The 22,997-nt window shown below is 59.9% G+C and overlaps 1 protein-coding gene across 4 annotated transcripts in view; it reads left to right on the top strand.

Annotated features, from left to right (window-relative positions):
- The window catches only part of RBFOX3 (RNA binding fox-1 homolog 3), a 391,647-nt gene that overhangs the window by 213,523 nt on the left and 155,127 nt on the right, over positions 1 to 22,997 (top strand). For all 4 annotated transcript variants that reach the window (XM_045986475.1, XM_045986472.1, XM_045986473.1 and 1 more), the window contains exon 3: positions 1,316 to 1,422. The gene's annotated coding sequence lies outside the window, so the exon portion shown is untranslated. The remainder of the gene's footprint in view (positions 1 to 1,315; positions 1,423 to 22,997) is intronic.

The following is a 22,997-nucleotide window of genomic DNA, read 5'->3' as shown; positions in this document are numbered from 1 at the left end:
CCTGTCCCTGGCACAGGAGCTCAGGCCGAGCCCTTTGGTGTCCTCGCCGCCCAGCCTGGACTCAGGATGGGGCCACTGAGCGTCTCCAGTCCCCCTTCTTGAGATGCGCTCAGTTCCTGTCTCCCTGCCCCGCTCTCCCGCACTCCTTTGCCTCTGGACTTTTCGGGGCGTGCCGGACTCCGGGAGGCTCCGCTTCAGCTCCGGGGCCACCGCCCCACCTCGCCGCACGCACAGAACCTGCGAATCGATTCTGAAGACGAGCAGTCACAGCTCAGTAGCTCCGCGGACTGTGGCCTTTTGCTTTGTGGTTATTAGTGCATCATCGGGACTTAGCAGCCAGTTGGGGGGGTGGGCGCAGGGCGGGGCATGGAGGACAGGGTGTGGGGACGACTGTCCTGCAAATGTCAGGGAGCCCACTCTGGGGGCTGGATCGTGAGGTTCGAGGGGATGCTGGTGCCGGGCTGGGACTCGGGGCCAGTGCGTCCCTGGGCTCGTGACCCACAGTCCTTGGTCCCCCGAGGCAGCTGGCCCCTCACTGCCTCCTTTGTCCCTTCTGGGCCATCCAGGGGCCCAGCTCCTCCAGAAGTGCAAGCCGGAGAGGCCCCAGAGGTTCTGAGTCAGCCCTGGTTCTCCGGAGAAACAGAACCAATGGGCGCTGGCTAGCTAGGTACCGGTCCACTTGCCTGTCCCTGGAGCTTCCTGTCCGACAGAGAGGGACAGATGGGTGGGCGGTGGCGGTGGGTGGGTGGCGGATCCATAGGTGACGAAGGAATTGGCTGGTTCAGGTTCCGATGTGTGAGGTGAAACGTCTAGACAGACTCTGCAAGGTCCGCACGGACTGCAGATCCTGCTCAGCGCCACAGCCCTGGACTCTGGCCCAGGGCTGGGGAACCCAGATGAGTAACGGGTGACACCGGCAACCTGTCCCCAAAAAGACGCTGTTGACTGCGCAGGAGCGCTGGGGCCCGTGTGGGGAACAGGCAACACAGGCCACTCTGCAGTCACTGTGCTCACTGCCAGCCAGGCCCGTGGGCACGGCCCCCCGCCGCGGGTCCCGGGCCCGGTCTGACCCGGTAGCCTCCCTGCAGGACAGCAGCGAGTGGCCGGGAGCCTTGAGGTGTGAGCGGAGGTGCTTTGTTCTAACTTCTCCCAGCCCGACGCGTCCTCTGCTGCAGCGTTTCGAAGACGCTGTTCCCATGACACTCTGTCCTGTGGTATTTTTAATCAAGAGCGCGGGAGAGCGTGTGTCTGATGCACTCTGGATATTTGGAGATTGAAAATGGTTTTGTTCTCGTGTTTTCTTTTCCAAATGCAGCGTTAAGTCAGAACGGCCAGAGGAAGATCCCACCAGTCTTCCCCTTGAGCGGGTCCGCGGGCCCCTCGGCCGGGAAACCGTCCCCGGAGCTGTCCATCAGCAAACAGGTGCGTACCCTTTCTCGTCGCACTTCTGGCTCCCCTGGAGCTGGTTCATGAATCCGGGCTTCTCAGGGTGGGGGTGGGGGCCGCGGGGGCGGCTTCCAGCCGTGGGCGGCAGTCTCGGCAGTGTGGCTGCTCGGTGCGGCTGGGGGAGCCATGGTTGGTAGAGAGGAGGGTCCCCGCCTCCCCCTGCTGCTTGGTTCCTAAACCCTTCTGTGTTTTTCACCTGACCTTACTTGGTCCCATCACTAAAATGCAAATCAGCGAGTGTATAATAGATAATTAATAGACTGATCAGCCGGCAAGGGAGGTAAGTAGATAAATAATTTTAATCATCCTTGGGCTGCCCATAAATTCCCTCACTGCCTTTTTATTAAACTCTGTTTACAGGAGTCGTTCATATTGCATGCCATTCTGCAAATCCCTTCCTTGGAGTCTCCCACCAGGCCTGACCTGGAGTGGAGGCTTCACATGACAGCCAGGTCCGTCCCAGCAGGGCCCAGCTCTGGCACAGGTGTCCAGAAGCCCTGCCCAAGGAGCAGAGATGGGGGGCAGCAGGGCAGACGGCACTCAGCCCCCCAGGGCCCACCCCCTGCTCCCCAGCCTGGCCACAGCCTGTGTGTAGACAGACCAGAAGCCTTTATTGTGCTCGGCACCTGTGCTGGAGGTATGAGCTCATTCTCCTCCCCAGGGAAGGCCTCTGCCTATTAATAGCCTTGGCTGAGGCTTCCTCGGGGCTCCGAATGCCAAGAGAGAAAGTGGGTTAATAAATATAAAAGAAAACTCCCATAAGAGGGCCTGGGGCCAAACTCTGTCCCAGACTCTCCAAGAGTGGTGGCTGACGGGGCCCAGAGTGGTACAGGGCTCCCTGCACGCTGGCCTGTCCTCCTCCACCCAGAGGTCCGATGCCTGGCGGGCAGGTCTGAGGACCACGGTCAGAGAATTCTCTAGGCTAGCCAGGAGCAGGGACGGTGGAGGCGTGGCGGGGAAGGCTGCCCTCCAGGTGGGGCAGAGGAGGGGGTTCGAGTGTGGCCTTGGAGATCCGGTGACTGAAGCAGGCAGAGAGGCATCCTTGGCTCTCTGGGCTCCCCTTCCCACCTGTGCCATCTCTCCATTGGATTTCGCTGGCAGCCCTGGACACCCGGAGGATGGAAAAGAAGGAGGGGACGTGGCTCTTGGGGTGGTTGCTGAACACGATGCCTGTCTTCTCACCTTCTCCCCGGCTCCCAGAGTCTGCAGCAAGGACAGCTTCCCTCAGTTAGAATCCGCTGTACGAGGAGAGTAGCATCCCAGGGAACAGAGCAGGGAGGGGACAGGGAAGCTCCCCGAGGACAGGTGTGCCCAGGGTCAGCTCACAGCTGGATTGCAAAGTGTCCACTGCATGAGGCACCAGCGGGCACTCCCCATCGCCGCGCAGGCTGCCCCCAGGCTGGCGAGTTTGAAACTAACCCTGCAGAGTGCCCTCGGCCCAGGGAATGGTTCTGCCCCAGTCTCGTTTATTCTCGTCCTGGTGCCGTGCCGGCTCGCTCCTAGAATTTGTGCTCCTTAGGGTCGGAGTGGCACAGGGAGGTCCCTGCCACCCTGCTCCTTGGTGGCCGAGCTAAGGCTCCGTCCTGGGGACATGGCTACTACAGAAAGTTCTCTGCAGAGCTTTCATCCCATGTTGGGTAAATTCTCTCCCAGTGAGATGAAGTCAGACCGTGGGTGTTGCGGGTTTTTGCAACACGACTGTCCCTAGCTGCTCCAGCAGGACAGCCGACAAGGGCAGAGCCCGGGCGGCCTCCTGCTGGTTCCCGGGCTGGACACGGGGGTCTGTGGCAGGCCACCTGGTCGGTCCACTGGGCTCACACCGCTGGGTCATGTGTCCTCGGAGGGCAGCTGCTTGCCTGGGGTGGAGAGGGAATTCAGCCTGAATGGGTGGAAAGGCCTTTTTATAAGTTCCCCTCGGTGGAATTCAAGTCTGGACGACAGCCCAGCAGGGACTCCCTGCCCTGTCCAGAGTGTATTTAGCTCCTCCAAGCTGCTTGCCCGCCCCTCTGCGCCCCCGGCCCCACTGGCTGAGCGGGAGGAAGAGGGAAGAAGCCAGGGAAGAGGCAGAAAGAGCGGACGGGGCAGCTTTCCCAGATGCCGCATCCCTCCTCTCAGCTCAGGGCAGACTGGAGGGGCGGCCAGCGAGCCTGCTTTCGTTACGGCCTATCCTGGGCGGGCAGACAAGGGGGACAGGACGGGAGCACAGGGAACCCAAGAGCAAGGCCTGTCGGGACAGCTCTGCATCATCCTTTTCTGGTCATTCAGTGGATGTGTTTCGGGCTTCTCTGTTTCTGCTCTGGGGTAGTCGGGGGCGGGTGTAAAGAAAAAGTGACGCATGAAAGGTGGGTTGGCCAGTGCCGGACACACAGCAGGGCCCTGGTTCTCTGGCGCCGGCCCGTGACAGGAGCTAGGGAGAGCGTGCTCTCCTCTATCAGGAGGCTTGTAGCTCCTGGGGGGCTCTCGCCCACCGCCCTGCTTGAACCTCATGCATCCTGTGGGAGTCAGCACCCCCCACCCACAAGGCCCTGGGGGCCGGGAAAAGAGGGTCCACCACCGGCGTCCACACCTTCCCGGGTCTTCTGACCCTTGCTCAGCTCAGCCGGGCAGAAGTGGTTTGTCCGTGAGCCGCCTTGAAGGGGCAGCAGGCCTGGCTGTGGGGTGTGGGGCCCAACGGGCCTCCACGGCGTGGGGCTTGTGCAGCAGAGAGTAGAGCCTGCCGGCGGGGTCCCCGGGCCCGGGAAGCTGAGTAAGGGCGTCCGCCTGTGTGCTTGCGTCGGAGTCTACACCAGAGACGTTTGTGTGCGAGCCTGCACGTGTGTGGGATGGGGGCGCTCCATCCAGTCCAGGCTGGCAAGGACTTTCCATCTTAAAAACCCCTTCCTAACCCGAAACAGGAGGGAAACAGGAGGAAGGTGCCGTCACGGCAGGAACTCCTACTGTGTCTCGTGATGTCACACCCATGAGATGCCATGGGACGTCCATGCTGGCGGGGACCTGGGGACCGTCTTGGCCAGCCCCTTCCTCTCTCTGCCGAGAAGGAGAGGGGCTCTGCCGGCCCACGGCTGGGCCTAGGGCTCACAGCCGGTGGTGGTGGCTGCTCTGTGTCCGACTCAGGACCTTTGAGGTTGGCTTCCCTGCTTCAGCTGTCATCAGACTGAAAGGGACACTTCCAGGGATCAGGGGTCTCGTGTTGCCTGGTGCACCTGCCGGGCCAGACAAGTGGGGGGGATCTCCTGCTGTGCCTGCCGTGTCTTCCTGAGCTGAGCCCCAGGCGCCTGCTGGTGGGGGAGGGAGCTGCCTCCTGCTGGCCTCGCCCCCCACTCCGGCCCCGACCCCTGAACCCACCCCCCTCGGGCGGCTCTGCCGTGTTGCCTCGGCACTGGCAGAGAGCAAGGACCACATGGTCCTGGCTCCCTAAGCCCAGAGTCTCCGTGTCATGAGGGTGTGAGGGAGGAGCCAAGTGCGAGAACTTAGTTCTCTGGCAGACACGGGTTGTGGAGCCCAGTCCTGCCCAGAGCGGCACTCCGGGCCTCAGGGCAAGAGAACCTCCGCGCCTCCAGGGAATGTCAGAGCTGGGAACAAGGGCGTGGCCCTTCGGTTCACCTCCTCCCCTGCGGCTAGAAGGGTCTACAGGCCTTCCCTAGCACCTTTGCTTTTCTTTTTAAATTAAAGCGAACTTTTCATTAGTGCGTGAGCGATAGATCTGTGGAAAGTCTAGACAGGACAGCGAAGGGACAGTCCTAGGGTCAGAAACCACCGCTGCGTGCGTGGCACAGAGATGGGGTCGCACCGTGCGCTGGTCTCCGGCCTGGTGCTGTGCTTGCTACCGGCACCTTCGGAAGCGCGTTGGGCTGGATTCTCCCTCGTGGTCACCGACCGCGCACTCCTTCCTGTCGTCACTCACCTACCCAGCCCCTCAGGTGTGCTGCCAGGGACCAGCACGGGCGTTAGCCTCCAACCCTGTTTCCAGAACTCTCTGCCACACTTCAAGAAACCAGAAGATTAATTTCCCAAATAGGAATTAGGAGATGATTATTCACACCACAAAGGAGTCTGCAAACATACCCTCCGCAGAGCTGCTTTGATAAACGGGCTCCTCCGGGGCATTCAGACATGCTCAGATGCAGGAGATCCCAGCGTGGCCGAATGCATGGCAGACGGCACGCTGGCTTCACGCCGCCTTCCTCCCTTCCTCCCCGGCGCCCGCGCCAGCACACACACACCCGCGCCCGGGCACGCTCACACTCACCGGCGTGTGCACTGCACACAACATTGGGAAGCTTTTTCTCGTGGCCGGCTGAAAGGCGATGATAATTTCCTTCATCATGAGTCACACCTGTTTATCGGGTGGCCTGATCCCAGCAGCCATTAGTGGCGAATGAACGATCACTTCCCTCTAAAGGATAAAGTGAAGTCGCCGTTGGCAAGGTGAGGGAGGTCCGTGACTCCGGCCACGTAACTTATTCTGCAGTGAGACGGATAAATCTCAGGAGAAACTCGGGACTTTTAATAAAACCAGATCTGAAAACCCCAGATCCCAGGCTGCAAGTTGGCGCCCACGGGCTCGGCACCAGGGGCTTCGGGTGGTGTCACCATCTGTGACGCTGTGAGCTCCCCTCCAAGCATCTCTGCCTGACGAGTCGTCTCCACCCAGAGGAGAGCAGGGGCCCGGCCAGGGGAGATGGTGCTCACAGGCAAGAGCTCTGTGTGCGTTCATACGGCCCCAAACGCCGCAGTCCGCAGAGGTTTCCAGTGTATTTGCATTCGGTTTCAGGCCACGTGGGTGGGATTTGCAGTTTAATCATAAACATAAAAATATATATATAACGTGTATATTTTTAGAATAATTTATTGGGTTCCTATAACGTGAAATTAACCACTTAAAGCCGACCACTCAGTGGCCTTTGGCACCTTCGCAGTGAGGTTCCTGAGCGACCCTTCCCATCACCGCTGAGTGACACCCCTCCCTCAGGCGTGTTTACTAGTATTCAGTTACTTTGCTTTAAAGGTGCCCCGCGGCCGCCAGCCCTGTCCCTCCCTCCCCTAAAACTAGCGCCTGAGGAAGCAGAGCAAGCTGGACGGTGTGTGGGGTCTGGGATCCAGCATCACTCAGCCTTCTCCCAGCGCACATGCCCGGGGGTTTGACGGGGCTGGGAGCACCCAGTGCGAGTCCTGGCTCGTCTCCTACCAGCCAGTGATCCCCGGCAGTGCCGTGACCTTCGTGCCCCCTGCTGTGACGTGGGATGAGAACGTTCCTGACAGGCTGTCGGCAGGAGGGGGGACGCACCGTCGTCCGCAAACGGGAGGGGATGGTGCCTGGCGCACCCGGAGAGCTCGGTGGGTGTTTGCGTCTTCTGTTTGATACTTCTTGGAAGCCAGCCCAGTTTCGCAGCCGGGGCTCGTATACCAGCTTCAGTGACGCTAGCAGTAGTAAGTTCTGTTAACCCACTGCCATCGGACCAGCCACTAGAACTCCACTCTGGGTTGTGGTAAAATACACAGAACAAGATTCAGCGCCGTAACCGTGTGTAAGCGCCGCCGCTTGGGGGCACCAGGCACATCACGAGGCCACGTAGCCGCCCACGCCTGCCTCCAGAGTTCTCTCCATCTGGTAAAATCAAAGCTGTCCCCATCAGTACCTAACCCCGCCTTCCACTCCCCAACCCCTGGTGCCCGCCATCCGCTGTCTGTCCCGGGATTGAGACCCCAGAGACCTCACCAGCCTCTCTGGCTGACGTCCTCTGGGGTCGCGCACACTGCGGTGGCGTCAGGATTTCCCTCCCGTTCAAGGCTGAGCGACACTCCGCCGAGCCGAAGGGCCAAGCCACGTGGGCCCGCCGTCCGTCAGAGCCCGACCCGCCTCTTGGCTGCTGCGAGCCCTGCTGTTCCGTGAGCATGTGCGTCTCTGTTCCTGTCTTGACATGAAGCAAACGAAACGGGTTTGGAAACTTGCTTTCCCGTGGGGTTCTCCCGTCCTCCACTGTGCACACGCAGGCACACACACGCACACCCTCACACCGCAGGCCGCAGCCTCAGCAGCAGGCCACCCACACCCAAGGCGGTCCGTCCGGGCGCATCTCTGCGGCTGTCCATCTGGAAGACAAGTCCATGGCGGGCAGTTTACTTCCTGCCTTGATGAGGCTCATGGGGCCACATCGTCCGGGGAGACCGTGTCCTACTAGCTGCTCACCCAGCTAGGTTCCATGTCCTGATGGATGACACGGGGAAGCAGAGGTCCAGAATGACCCCGTGGGAACTGGGGAGGGGAGGCCAGGGACCCCCAAGCACGCGTTGGGGCTCCCGCGGGCTCCCCTCTGAAGGGATGCGACTTCTAGCCAGGACCGCCTGCTCGCTGGGGCTGAGTGTTTAGCTGGCGGGCAGGTGGGTCGAGGAAGGGACGGTCCAGGGGCCCCCAGGGAGCCGAGAGTCCACGGCAGGGAACAAAGCCTCGTTCTCCAGGAGTGGGTGCAGGAATCGGGGGCCGTGTTTCATCCTGACGGCCCCGAAACCCCCATGTGAGGTTCTGTGTGTAAATCTGTGTGACCACAAAGGTGGGATCTTCTGGAAAGGCATCACCGAAATGTCAGGCCGTTCTCTCCTGAGACCCGTTTGTTTCTTCTGGAAACAAAAAGCAAGATCAGTCCGTGCTTCAGCCACCGAGCCGTCCAGCGCAGAGTCAGCGGCACCGTGACGTGGCCTCCTCCAGAGCGCTCCCTCATCAGCCCCCGGAGCGTGCGGCTTACCCGTGCTGCATGCCAGCCTCTGCCTGGGGGATCCCCAGCCTGGGTGTTTTAGAATCATTTTACCCACATGTGGATGCCAAGGGGTGAAGGTCTTTTTTTTTTTTTTTAAAAGATTTTATTTATTTATTTGACAGAGAGATCACAAGTAGGCAGAGAGGCAGGCAGAGAGAGAGGAGGAAGCAGGCTCTCTGCAGAGCAGAGAGCCCGATGCGGGGCTCGATCCCAGGACCCTGAGATCTTGACCTGAGCCGAAGGCAGCGGCTTAATCCACTGAGCCACCCAGGTGCCCCAAGGGGGTGAAGGTCTTCATTGCGTGTTTAAGAAGTGAAAGATACTTTTGCTAGAAATCAGGGCTGCGGTTTGACAGCGTCGGGTCTCCTGATCTGGATGACGTTGCCCGGCTTTCTCTTCCATGCGCCCTAGCTCTCCTGGACTTCTGGTGCTCCCGGAGCAGCGCTGGGCTCAGGCTGCCGTACCCAAACCTCAGCCTGGGAAATACGTTTGCTCCCAGTCCTGGAGGCTGGACGCCCAGGATCGAGGCAGCAGGGTGGCTCCTTCTGAGGCCCCTCTTCCGGGCAGGCAGACGGCCGTCTCCCCACTGCGTCCTCACGTGGTCGTCCCTCTGTGCGTGTCTGTGTCCTGATCTTTTCTTATAAGGACACCGGGCACGTTGGATTTGGGCCCCCCCCCACCGCAATCACCTCATTTTAACTTAAATCACCTCTCTAAAGACCCGCCCCCAAATCCCGGCACACCCCACGGTGCTGGGGGTCAGGGCTTGCCTGGGTGCGTTTGGGGGACACGATTCAGCCCACGACAGGGCCCGCTGCTTTCCAGTGCGGCAACGGCCCTGTCCCCCTGGGTGTGCATCAGGAGTTGTGCCCCACGTCCTCCCATCTCCTCGGGCCCGGGTGTGGCCTTTCATGCACTCGGCTCGTTTCCCACGCCCGCCCTGTGTCCCCGTGTCCCTCTGCATCTGGCACGGGACTGTTGCAGCGACGCTGAATCCAGACAAGCCTCTCCAGTTACAGACGTTTGCCCTCCTGCCTCTGAGCCTTGCAGTCGGCAGGCGCTGGTGCTCAGATGAAGCCCCCCCCCCCCCCCGCCCTCATCGATCCTCCAGGACAGTCTGTTTCCTCCTTCTCTTCCGCACCAAGGTCAGTACTGTGTGGCCTCAGGTCAGGGGGTGTCTCAGCCTCCACGGAAGACCTCACCCTCTTCCACTCCCCCCGCCCCCTCCGGCCATCCCCCACAAGCCACACTCAGAGTGCGTGAGTGCAGGGCAGAGATGAGGTGAGTCTCCGCTGTCCAAGCCACCTGGTGTGGGCCAGGTTCCATGAAGGACTCCCCTGGTGACAACAGGACCTCTCCGGGCTGCTGTCAAGTGAAACGTTGGCTTCTCCTCTGTGCCTTTGCTCTCACTGTTCCCTTGTCTCCTTAAACAGCTCATTGTCCTCTGATATTCAACCAGGACACCCCCTCCGTGAAGCCCTCCTGGCTCTCCCCCTTCCCACCTCCCTGCTTCTCAGGCATCCCTTTGGCCCTGGGCTCAGCAGCCACAGAGTGCCGTGCTTCCTGGCCTGGCTTCTCCAGCGGGGCAGGAGCGACCACTCACCTTTGTCCCCCACCCAGACCCTCCCAGTGCCCGGCGCAGTCTGGGCACCCAGGAATGCTCTCGTGGAATGCAGACGTGGCTGCTTTGCCATGTGGTGCCACCGGCACCGCCAGCGTAGCCAACCCTGGGACCTGGTCCTTCCCAGAGGACGCTTTCCATGCTCCCGGGCTGCCTTAGGATAAGCTCCCCGGGGCTGGTTCGCAGTAACGCTGCGGAATGCGGTGCCTCACCCACATGCGCCCTAGAGCTGCCTGGTGGTGAGCCCTCCGCCGGAGGGCCTTCAGGTATGGGACACTGACTCCAGCACATTCCCAGACACGTGCTTTGTTGCGCGATTCGCATGCTTCCTGTTTCGTTTCGTTTTTCTGATGTGACCCTTCAGGTGATACCACAAACGGCCTCTCTACCCAACTCTCCAGAAAATGTCTAAGGGCATTTGGGGGGTGAGGCAGTGTGCTGGGCCACGGAGGTACCCTGCCAACTCCTGTGGTCCCCGACTCCCAGGCAGGCTGGAGTCTGTGTGCTGGTCGGGGTGGCCGGTCACGTCCTTGGTGAATAAACACCCCACATTCCCGAAGAGGACATCTGCCATGTTCCGTGGCTGGCGCGGGGCCGGGGCCGGATGAAAGCCCTTCTGCTCCTCCGTGGGTTTGTTCTGCGTCTCTGCTTTTCTCATGGGGACCAGAGCCCAGCCCGAGGACCCCCAGAGCAGCCGGACGTGGTTGGGAAGTGTCTCCCTGATACAATGGGGATGCCCAGGAAGCAACAGGGCCCTGGAGGGGTGGATCCCACCTGCTGGTGCAGGAGAGGACCCCGCTCCCAGCACGAGGTTCTCCTTCCCCTCCAAATGCCGGCTTCTGGGCAGGTAAAGGGCGCCTGGACCACAGACACGCTGGCCGTGAGAGGCCGGAGCCCACAGAGGCCACGGAAAGTGCCACTGCCCAATCTCCCAGAGGCGGTCCAGGGTGTCCGAGGGTTGCCACGAGCCGCTCTCACTTGTCTCTTGTGTGATCTCAGCCCTCCTGCCCAGGAGGCCTTGCATCCAGGCGTGGCTGCTCAGGAGAGGGGAGGGAACTGTCGAGCATAAGACACAAGACGGGGAGGGCAGCATGCCTTGGACGGCACTTGAAGAAAATGAACAAATAGAAAGAGAGACACTAACTAAAATCAGGAAAGAACCACAGCCAGTGGGGGAGGGAGAGAAGAGGAAGAGGGTCAGGGGAAGGAGCAGAGAGCAGGAGGAGGGGGAGGGGAAGGGGACAGGGGAAGTGGGGAGAACCAGAAGAGAAGAGAGCAGGGAGGGGAAGACGGGGGAAACAGGGAGGGGGGGAGAAGGAGGAGGATGGAGAGGAGGAGCAGGGAGAGGAGGAGCAGAGACAGGAGGGGGAGGGGAGGAGGAGGGAGAGAAGAGGGAGAAGAGATGGAAGAGGAAGAAGAGAAGGAGGAGAGAGGGGGCAGGAGGGCCATAGGAAGGTGGCTGTGCGAGAACCCCACCTAGTCCGGGCTTGGAGTCTTCTGCCAGGGGCTGTCCTGGGAGCGCAGGTCCCCAGGGAGGGCACCTAGGGGTGAGCACTATCCCTCAGGTCAGGGGCTATGCCCTTCCCTCAGTGAATTCCTTTCCAACATTCTCATTATACTAATCATTTTTGCATGTGTATCTAATATAAAGTCTGCCCATAAAGTAATGAAACGGGGCTCGACTCTGGCAAATCATGTGATTATTACATAATGAGATTAAGTGACCTAAACCAATAAGAAAATCAAAATCAGATTGTGGGGTGTGTGTGTGTGTGTGTGTGTGTGTGTGTGACTTTGGTGGCTTTTGGGGGGGGTTAAAATTTAAAAAAAAATTTTTTTGCTGATGGCAGGTCATTTTTTAAAAGTTCTTTTGTATTTTCTGTTTGAGTGTGTGCGTCTGCGCACTGGGGAGCCCCATAAACTCTGGGCTATGGAATCTGGCTGTGTCAGCAGCCGCGAAATGAATTGATATTAAGCGCAACAAAAGTCTCTCTAATTCGCCTCATGTCTGCCTCTGCCCTCCTCCAGGCCCTTCTCGACCCCCCACCCCACCCCCTCACAAGCTGTAATTGAGAAGTGGAGGAACAGAACTGGCCGTCCACGCTGGGGATGACGCCCGTGCGTCTAGTATGTAAAACCTCACTGTTATTTAGAGATAGCTGCCCCGTCCCACTGCCCCGCCATAGGCAGACAGACAGACACTCCCAGAGGTGCCCCAGCACCCCACGCACCCCAGCACCCCCAGAAAGCACTGTCACCCGGTCACACACAGACATGCCGGCCATCTCACGCACTCCCCATCCCTTCGGCAGGGCGCAGGGGAGCCATAGTACTCCCTGAGCTGGGCCCCCAGCGGCTCTTGCGCCTATGGGTCCCCAGTAACTGCTGGGAGGAGTCTGGGGGGGGGCAGGAAACCCAGTGGGAACCAGCAAGAATGAACGGCTGAGACTTGGGAAAACAACACAGATCGTAAACCAACAACTTCTGCTCCTTCCGTCAGCACCTCACCTCGCTCACGCTCAGACCCCACAGTTTGGAGTTCGGAGCCAGGCTGCCGGTGGGAAGCCCCTCCCCCTTTCCTGAGCTGGAAGCCACTTGCTGGAAAGGAATTGGCTCCCACCCAAAATGTACAGAGAGGCCAAGGCGGCAGGCATCCATCCCACCCTCCCTCCCTCACCTTGCCAGGCTGTGCATTAATTTTTTTCCTCTTGCCCTCCCCACAAAACGAATCTTGATTTAAGAAATCAGACCTGGCAGCTGTATCTCGTCCTTAACATGCTCCAGTTGCCAGGATCTGGAAAATCTGCTGTGGGCAGGCAGGATTGCCTCCAAATGCATTTCTAGCATGGTGGATTTAGTGAGCACGCACACGGCAGAATTTATCTGCATACGGCATGCCTCATGGGCCCTCGCCATGGGTGCCAGAGCAAACCACAGCCTCGGAGAGGATCCCCGAATCTGAGCACACCCCATGGTGGCCGTCCTCTCTCACAGAGCCCCCAGCACGGACCAAGCGCCGTCGGAAAGATGAACGGGGCTCCTCGCAAGCCTTCTGCACGCCATTGTCTCGGCGGAAGACCAGGCTGTTTGGACTGGGCACTGGGCTCTTCCTACCCACCGCCAGGGGAGACTCTCTTCCTCCTGAGGAAGAAAACTTAGGATGTTATTCAAATGGAGGGTTGGTGGGGGAAATGAATTAAAACCGGCGACAAGCAATCATGTTTTGAATTTGATGAAGGCGGATCGGCAGTGGCATGAGCGTACAGAAGCACTAGCTGCTGTCTGCAGGTGATAAACGAGTGTCCCGTGTTTGTAGGCGCGGGGCGGAGATCCGCGGGGCGCCCGTCGGCCACTGTCCATGGTGCTGAACCCCTGCCCTCCCGCTGCCTGTCTTTCCCTGTTCTCCCTAAGTGAAGGCATTGACTGGCGTAGGGCCCAGCTGCTTGACCCCAGGATTTGATGGCCAGTGTGCCCAGTTTAATCTGAGAAACTGCCCTCCAGTCCGAGATTCTGCCAAGGGGCTTCAGCGGTGGAGAAGCTGTTAAGAAAAAGTCATCATGTATTGAAGGGGAGTAGAAAGCTGGCTCGGTTAGCCCTGCATTCCCAGCTGTAGGAGGCGAGCATGTGGCCATGGTTGGGCAGCCCAGTGGCCTTCAGTGGGAATACTTCCCTGTCCCGGTAGCCGGACGGGTGACCACACGTGAGACTGTGTCACTGCCTCCCAAGGTCCAGACAAGCCTATGCCAGCTGAGCGCTCTCCCCACCCTGCTTTCTTCCCTGACCCCATAATGTCCGCTGGTGCTGAACTCCTCTATCCAGGGAGAATCCCTGACGGCACCCCCTGTGTCTCATCTCCTTCCTCTGGCTCAACTGGGGACCGTGCCGTTGCTGTAGCACAATACTGCACTTGTCTGTCACCCCACCCCCACTCCCAAAGCAGCAGATTAACGAGAGCCAGCAGGCAAGGACCTGGGACAGTTCTGCGGCTCCCACGTGACCGTGGACAGGTCACTGCCTCCCCACGTTCTCAGTGTTCCCAACTATAAAATGGATGTGATGAGACCCGCCCCGCCAACTTGTGACTGTTGGAAGGGACCAAATGAGACAATAGCTTTAAGTGGGCTTGAAAAACTGTGGACTACAGTGTAAACATATGGCTTTAATAATAGCAGCCGTGTAAAAGAGAAGAGGCTTCTGAGACCTCTGTGTCTGATATTCTAGCCAAGCAAGTGCTCCAGGGGCCTCCTTTTGGCAGGGGTGGGGGGCAGAGGGAGTAGATCTAAACCCCCATAAAGCCATAGCAAGGCCTCAGGGAGGAATGGTCTTTTCTACCAACTCCCAAAAGAAAGGCCGGATTCCAAAATGAAGTCTGTTTGCTTCTTGCTTTGCTACTGTACAGAGAGCGGGTGACTGCTCCTGCCACCCCGCCCCCGGATGCAGCTTCTCGGTGGTGGAATCAGAATACAATAGTCAGAGGTCTCTGGTGGCAGAATTCAGCAGAGGAAAGAAAGCAAACGGATCTGTTCTAAGCATTTGGCATACCGCTGTTCTCTCATTATCCAGCAAGAGCAGCCCAGCGTTCCCCTCTGCAGCATCGAACACTTCCAGGGGCAGAGTGTGGGGAGAGAGTGTGTATGTGTGTATGTGTGTGTGTGTGTGTCTACAGTGCCGAGCGCCAGTGTTAGCATAAATATGTCATCGTTGCAGACTAACATTTCAATTCTTTCCTTCAACTGCTGTCTTTTAGCCCCTTCTCTGTGCTGGGGCCCCGCCAGGGGCTGGCGACAGCCTCTGTATCCTGTGGTTCCTTCCATCACAGCGGGGCACGGACAATCGAGATAGAGCCCAGCAGGTGCTCTCTGGCTCTCAGAAGGGTGCACGCTGATCTCCCTCCCCTCGCTTCTCTCCTGGTCACACCTGTCCTCTGCTGTGTCCTGGTGTCACTGGAACTCATGGCTCCCTCTGGCTTTTAGACAAACCCTCCCCCCCTTCTTCTCTTGGCACGATTATTGGAAGATTCGTAACAAAACAGAGCAATTCCAGACAACTAGTCACCGACACAAGCCTCTGCATGAGGGAATGGGAGTCGGTGGTGGGGCGCCAGTGTCTGGCCTTGGGGTTCTAAGTTGTAGCGTCTCACTAGGTTGTGGGAGCCTGTTATGGTCCAGTGCATGTCTGCAGCCCGGAGCGAGGCTGAGCATCGTGAAGTCCGAGGTTTTGCGGCACGGTGGTGTCTCTACGTGAGACTTCCTAAGTAACACACTGTCCCAGTTTCCCTCGGCCAGCCTGCAAAGGCAGTCCACTTTCTTCCTCCCGAACGTAGAGGAACCACATGGGGCCATCCAGAAAGGCTCTGGGAGTGGCCAGGGGAAAGGGCCGGGTTCCCACTGTGATCTGTGAGTGCAGGGGTTCTCCCATACTCCTGCTGGCCCCTAAGAACAGAGATCAGAGGAGCCTTCAGAGAAAGTTCGGTCCTGCCTGCCCAGGACGTGAGCTGCTGTGGCTCTGCAGGTCTCATCACTGATGCCACGTGGAGCTCTTAGTTTTGAAGGGCTGCCCTAACCACCCAGGGCTCTGGGCTGTGCTCTCAGCCCCATTCCTCCTGCCCAGCGAGGGAGGAGCCTCCCTGACCGAGAGCTTTCCCGAGGCACTTCAGGGGACTCCCCTGCCTCCCGCATAGTGCTGCACCTCTGCTATTTAACTGCAGGCCACGCGGCCACCGAACGTAGCCCATAGCAGCTTCCTTACCTAAGCCCGTGCTCCGACTCAGCCGACGAAGCTGTCCCGGAATCCAGAATGCTTCACGGCCAAGAGAGCCGTGGCTCTTGCCCTGTGCCCAGGACACACACAAAACAGAAAATAACCTCACAAAGGGACTCCGGTGACCGTATGCTTTACTGCCCCGGCCATCAGAGCTGACAGTTCTGCTATTAATTTTAAAACACATTATTTCTTCTCTATTAACTTAGACTCGTTTGGGGCCCGCTGAAGAGCCCCTTTCCATAACCGTGAGCTGGCTCTGTGCCGCGGCCCGTCACTCCCCTGGTCCTCAACTCCTCCCCGACTCGTCACTGCTCCTGCAGCCCGGGGAGGCCGGGGAGGGACGTTAGGAGAGCTTAGGCGCACACGTTCTTCCAGAAACACAGGAAGTCGCGCGGACTGAGCTGACCTGCCTCACGCCAGTGCCTGTCTAAACACACTGGCCGTTTCTGGGAGAAGGTGGCCAGCATTGTCAGGGGCAGAGTGGCCAGAGCTGAGGGCACTGGAGAGCTGACTTCACATATATGGCAGAGCCTTTCCGTCCACCCGTCACCAAACCCAGAAAAGGAGCCTCTAGGGGTGAAACGAGATGCAGCTGCTTGTCCGTCCGCCGCGTCAAAAAATGTAGCTTTTCTGATTTGGGCAAACCTCCAGCCTCAACATCCTTTATTTTCCCTGGGCCTGAGCTCAGAAGGCCCTCAGCAAGGGTCGTTCATGTCCACCTTGGATTCCGTCTGCTGCCTGCTTGTGCTCGGAACCCCTCCCGTGACAGCGTCAAGGATAAGCATCGCGTGAGAAGCGCATGCGGAAAGGTGCGTCTGACCCGAGGCAGAGACCCGCCCGTGGGCCATGCCGCCGCTGCCCTTCAGGAAGCCTGTGGTTCGGGTACAACACAAGGAATCATCACCTCTTCCCAGAGGAGGACAAGGCTCTCCCCACCTGACCTCCAGGGCACCCTTAGAAGGTCCTGGAGGCCGTCTGCACACACTGGGGTTGTGTGTCTCCCTCTGCTTCAGGCTGAGCTCCTCTGGGAACGCACCTGTTGGGGGGAAGGGGGCCTGTACTTAGGGCCGGATCCTGCTTTGCTTGCATATCCCTTCTAGAGTGGGATTGGAGCAGTCCCCGGCCACCCCCAGCCCAGGGTTATTAGTTATTTTTAGCAGTCAATGTTATCGATGCCGTGTTCACTAGAAGAGCCACCAGAGACCTGTTCTTCCAACTCATTACATTTAGAGTTGAACTATCCCCTTTTTATATAAATCCTGACACATAAAGATAAAACACACCACTTTCTGGGGGAAGCTCTGAACCAGAGGCAGTTGTAAAGATGAGTCCTAAGGAGGAGGCCCGGGAGGCCCGTCCCCCGAGCCAGGGAGCTGGGCCGGGGTTACAGTCACTTGTGGAGAAGAACGGCCCCTGGGAGGGAAGGAGACAGGGAACAGAAAAGACGGGGGTGCTCGTGGGGGCCTCAAGTCTGGGTGGCCGGGAGCGAAGGCGGGGGCTCATGGCCGGGGACTGCAACGTCAGCTTCCCTGCTGGCTGCTGAGGGTCGGCAAGGCTGCCACATCTCTGTGCCCAGTGGTCAGTGACACTGGTCCCCGCCTCCCTGTCCACCTCCAAGGGAGACACAGAGCCTAGTCCTCAAGAACTCTCCACGGGCCTCGCCATGCCGTGCCTTCAGCTTCTCAACCTTAAAGGGACAGAGCCTTGGGCCGGCAGGGGCTCCAGAATGGCTCGAGCTGATGACTCGGGCCAGAGACCACAGGTGGGGAAGACGCTGTGCCAGACCCGCCAGAGAAGCCCCTCTCTCTGCCGCCGATGGGGTTTCTTTGGGCTCGAGACGGCCAGCACAAGGCTGGAGAAAACAGCTGTGGTGGAGTAATTTCCCAGATGTGGAAATAATAGGGGACGCCCAGGTTGGACGTCACCTGTCTCCCTTGAGGACCACACCCTCCCTGGCACCCCCGTCCCCGTCCCCGGCGCTCGTCCGGCCTCATTCTGCTGCCGGCATTCTTTCCGCACCAAACAGCTCCGTATCTAGCACAAGCCGCTCTCCCGCAGGATCCGTGTCTTCTGTGAGGTGTTTCTTGTCCAGAACACGCTATTTCTCTCTCTCTCTGGTGCACTCACATCAGGGAGGGTGTACGGTCAGCCCCATCGGTCTGGAGTCGTCATCAGTTAGGGGAGCTGAAACACGAGGTGAACGAAATACCCGGGTGGGGCGTAGCCGTGGGCTGAGAAGGCGGCGAAGCAAAGACGGAGGCCAGGGAAGCAGAAGGAGCGAGCGGACACGGGCTGGAGAGCAGGGCCCCCAGGGGCCCCTAGAGCTTGAGGGGGAGGGAGTGATCGGTACGGGGACGTTCTGCAGCTGCAGCCAGGCTGCAGGGGCCCGGGAGTGAGGGGCGGGGGCAGTGTCTGTGCAGTCACACTTCCAGGAAGACGGGTGGGGGGACTCTCTTGGGTTGGCAGACCTGTCTGCACCTGTCGCTTTTCTGTGTTTGCAGGCATTCGTTTCCCCATCAGACCTCCCTGGGGGGGCTTGGGGGCATCTTTTCCTTTCCCTTGTGAGCGTTCCATGGCTCCCAGCTCCTGTCAGGCCCCGTTCTAGGTGCTGGGGGTCCAGGAATGCCCGTGGCACAGACAGCCCGTAGTCGTATGGCAGGTGGGAGGAAGGCGGGGAGAGAGGAAAGCAGAGGAAGTAAAGAGGTGAGCAGGTCTCGCCGAGAAGGGGACATTTGAGCACAGACCCAACGGTGGAACAGCGAGACGCTGGCACGTGGGAGCAGAGGGAGGGAGGAGGATGGGCCAGATCGGGCAGGGCCCTCGGAACGCTTTGCCTTTGTGTTAAGTGACGTGGGGGTCAGGGGTCGCTCAGGAGCTACCCCGTGCGTTAGGCTGGCTGCCTTGTGGGGAGCCGATGGTGAGTCATGGGCCAGATCGGGAGCAGCCTGACCAGGCGGGGAGATTTCGCTTGGCCTGTGGGGGTCCCAGTGGAGGCGACAGAGGGTGGAATTCCATATCTGTGTCAAAGGTGGACCCCTGAGTATTTGCTGATGGGTCGAGAGTTGGGTGTGCGAAGAAGACACGGGTCTCAGACGCCCCCAGTGGCTGTGGTCCCACGAGGAGAGTAAGCGGCAGGTTGGGTGGTTGGCTCTCAGGGACGTGGTTGTAGACGTGCTGCGTCTACTGAGGATACTTGTAGGCGGGAGGGTGAGTGGACAGGAGCACATACCAGTCTGGGGTCCGGGCCAAGACGCCCACCCTGGTGCCTCGTCGGTGCTTGGCAGGGAGGACCTGGGATGTGCTTTGGAACGGTGGCGTGGCTGGCGATCAAGCGGCAGCTGATGCCTCTCCCCTTTCTCAATGCGAACACTGAGGCTCAGTGAGTGAGACCATGTCACTGGTCTCATGTTCCCACTACTGGCCTAGCCCATCTCTGTCCCCCACCTGCCTCCTGCAGCCTTTAGCAGCTTAGCCTGGTGGATGGCCCAGGGCAGCACAGAGCATGGCAGAAACCAGTCTGAGTCTCAGAATTCCAGGACACACAACTGCCCCCGCAACACACGGTCCAAGGGCGGCGTGTCAGGGCCAGGTTCAGGGCAGAGCATTCCGAGCAGGTTTGATAGGACAACGGCATGGCGCTATGTCACAGCTCCTCCCTGCCCCCACCTTCCTGCACCTGCACGGTCCCGTCCCCCACCCCGTCCCTGGCACCGCCCACAGCCCAAGGTGGAGGCAGGGATCTGGTGTGAGCTGGGATGCGGGCCGCGGGCACAGGCTTTTTACCTTCATCTCCGTCACACTTGAAAGCATCCTGCTGTGGCCTCTCGGTACACTGCGGTGGAGAACACTGCCCGCCACCCCCACCCCTGCCCCGAGAAAACGCGAGTGTTTGCAGGTGGGTCCGGAGCCTTAGGATTGTTAAGGACCAAGGACGTCGCAGAGTGTTGTCAACAAGCGGGTACAAACCCCAGATGCTGAAGTCGTGTGAGCAAGGGAGGGTGAGGAGAGGCCACGCGAGGCCAAAGGAAGCGCCCGTGATCCCCACCAGCCCCCCAAAAGCCGAGTACAAACATGAGGTGTTCGGGAGCCGGGAACGTGCAGGCAGCCGACCCAGCGCCCCCCGCTCTGTACCCCGGTACAGTTCCCTAATTTCCACGGAGTATTCCTTGTTTCAGTTTGATTTTTGAAGAGTTTATTGTGGCGAAATTCATGTCACATAAAATCCGTCGTTTCGAAGAGAATAGTTCAGTGGCACTTAGTGCTTCCACGATCTAGTTCCAACCTAGTTCGCGGCAGGAACCCCACTCCCAGCGTCAGGAAACCCCCAGTTTTCCCCTCCCCCAGCCCCTGCCAACCACCCGTCTGTGATTCATCGCCGTGGATTTAAGGATTCTGGAACATTCCATAAGGATGGGCTCACGCCACAGATGGTCTTTTGCACCCGGCTTCTTCCGTGCAGCAACGCTCCTGAGGTTTGTTCGCGCTGTGTTCCTGGGTTTCATGCCCTGTAAGTAGTGAGGATGCCATTTTGTTCATCCACTCGCTGGGGAAGGGCACGTGGGCTCTTCCCGCCCTCGTGTGTCTGCTACCATGAGCGTGCATGCAGGAGCGTTCCCCTTCAAGATGCACTTGACACCGGTGTGTGTTATGGGGGAGGGGGTGTGGAGCCTTCTCTCCGCCCCCCAAGCCCCGGCGGGCTGAGGGAGAATCCTAGGGCCCTGCTCACAGGGTGCGGTGGGTGTTCTGTGAGTAATCATTGCTCTACGGGTACCGCCGCCACAGAGGAAAGGTAGGCGGGTTGGTGCTCCGTGCCGTAAGCTTGCGCAGCTCCAGGGAGGCAGCAGTGGTCAGCAGCCCCTGCGCACCAGGGAGCGTCCAAAGGGCAGTCTCTCTTGCCCGGACGCCGTGGGGTCTGACCGTCAGCTGCCAGCACAGAGCACAGAGCCTGATTCTCGGGGGACCCCGGCTCACCAGCCAGGTGTGGACCTGGTCTCCCGTCCGTGGCCTGGCCTGCCCGGGGCTTCGGTGAGGCTCCCACCTTGTGGGTTTTGCCACACACATCACCGGCCCCCCAGGGAGCAGAGAGGGAGAAGGCTGAGCTGAAGCACAGAGCGTGTCCCGGGCGCCCTGCTGATCCCACCCCTCCATCCCTCCCCCTCCCCGACTCAATGCAAACCTAATCTGGAGGAAAAATGAATCCACTGAAACCAAATTTCCTTCTTTCTTTGCACAGACACTCCACACTCGGGTCTCCTGCGGGTTGGGGAAATGCCGTTCAGCCGGAGGCGGGGGAAGCGCGGCGCTTTCCAGGGAGGAGTATCTCTTGCCGGTTCTCCGTCCTGGGAGCCAAAAGGCAGGGATCTCTCGGCCTTAGTGTGGGGTCCCCAGGGACAGCAGTGACCAGGGTACAGAGGCCCGTTATCTGTTTGATGGAAAGCTGCAGAGGGCACCCCAAGGGGTCTCCCAGTAGCCGGTGGTCCTCATTCATGGACATCTGTTGTCTCCGTGCGGGGCCTGCTCCCGGAGCTGCGAGGGAAGCTTCTTCCCAGGCCTTCATCTCACACGCTCTGTGTCAAAGGACGAGCACAGACATGTAGCCGCAGGTACTGAACGCTGTCTCTGCGATGCGTCCCACTTGCCCAGGCTTCCGCGGGTGCCCGGGGGGGTGAGGACTGAGGGGAGTGCTCCGGGGGCCCCGTTTGCAGGACCCGTCCACCTCCAGGAGAGTGGCTGAGCTGGGTGGATGTCCCACTCCACTTGCCTGTCCCCACATGGCCTGGATCCACTGTCTTGCCGTCCCCACACCAGCGGAGAGGACCAGAAAGTTGAGGCGCCGCCCCGGCAGGGGGCTAGCTTGGGGCCACGAGGATGTGGCGCCCCTGGGGCCACTGCGAGGCAGGAAGGGGCAGCTTAGTAAGCTCTCACCGCTCAGGAGGAAACCAGCCCAGGGGGCGCACTCACCGCACAGCTAGGCAGGATCAGGAGCAGGGCGCTAAGTGCCTCCCCTACAGCTGCTTCTGCTCAGCGGCTTTGCCGAGCTCCGGGAGCAACTGCAGGGGAGGCGAGCTGGGTATTGACCTCGGGGCGGCAGGAGGGCGGCAGCCTCTGTTCTGGGCAGCTTTGTAGTGGCAGCTGGCAGCGCAGGGAACATGGCTACAAGAGGGGTCAGAGCCCTGTTCACTGGGTCTAAGCCCTAGAGTGGAGGAGCCAGGGACTGGCAGACTCCCAAGAGGTAGGACGTTCTAGAAAGTTCCAGGTGACCGCCATGAGACAGGAGCCAAGCAGCCTCTACAGTGACGATCAGTGTAGCCCCAGGTGACGTCCGAGGGTCCCTGCCAGCAGAGAGGTGAGACGGGGCCATTTGTCGGTGCATCAGCGCCCGTCTCCCAGAAGGACACCGTGCCGCTGGCCCGTCTGCGTTCTGCACAGGACAGGCGTACACCCCCGATCAGAGCCACGCAGACCAGGGGCGGAACGGCGTTGAGGAGCACTGTGGATGGTCTTCAGGAAACCACAAGGACGCAGCGCGGTGCTGGTAGAATCCAGCTTCTCTGGTGCAGTTAGACACTGGCCTGCTCGTCACTGCCCACTTGGCGGAGAGGCTCTGGGGCAGAGACCAGGTCACACTAGAGGGTGTGGAGCCGTTGCTAACTGGAGATGGTCTGAACGGTGATGAAGCATCTCTGGGACCTTCACGTGACCCCGTGTGAGCGTGTGACTATCAATTAGCACCGTGTCGTCCCCGCAGGCCGGGAAAGCGCCCCGGGACCTGTGGGCAAGTTGACTGCGTCCTGGGTATCCACTTGGCTGGGGCAGAAGGGGGGCCCCAGCTTTCCGACACAGAGCTTGGAGGAAGTCGGGGACACAGAGGACGGTGTGGTCTCTCTGCCCACGGCTGCCTGGCGACTGGTGCTCTGCCGGCCCCGCCTCCTTGGCCCTCTGACCCCGTCGCGGGGCAGCTGCTGCCTTTCCCGTTTCTCGACGGGAACTGAGGCCCGGTGAATGAGACCGTGTCACTGGTGTCACACGGACAGAGCACCCGGGCAGGGTTTCAAATCCAAGAGCGTCTACAGAGCATGCGCTCCTCTCCTGAGCACCTGGGCCTGGAAGAGGATGAAGGGCCCCAGGCCTGCCGTCCCTCTGGTCCCTCCACGGCCCTGTGACCCGCAGGACAGCGTGGAGTGAGGAGGCCCGAGTCCACCCACAGGCCTGTCCCCAGCAGTCTCGTCCGCTCCCATGGGGCTCTGGCGACCGTAGGGCACAAGCGCACCCCTGCATCAGGCTCTGCAGAGCCCTCAGCAGCTCCTGCACTGGCAGCTAGTCCCCAGGGCCTGGCGCCTGTCCCAGCCCAGCGCGCATCCACGTGTGGAAAGTAGGAATGCTGTCTTAGCAAGGGGACGTGCCCGTCTATT

This window comes from Meles meles, chromosome 18 (genome assembly GCF_922984935.1).
Source record: "Meles meles chromosome 18, mMelMel3.1 paternal haplotype, whole genome shotgun sequence".
NCBI lineage: Eukaryota > Metazoa > Chordata > Mammalia > Carnivora > Mustelidae > Meles > Meles meles.
Note: the sequence above shows the minus strand (reverse complement) of the source record. Positions and strands in the feature narration are given on the sequence as shown.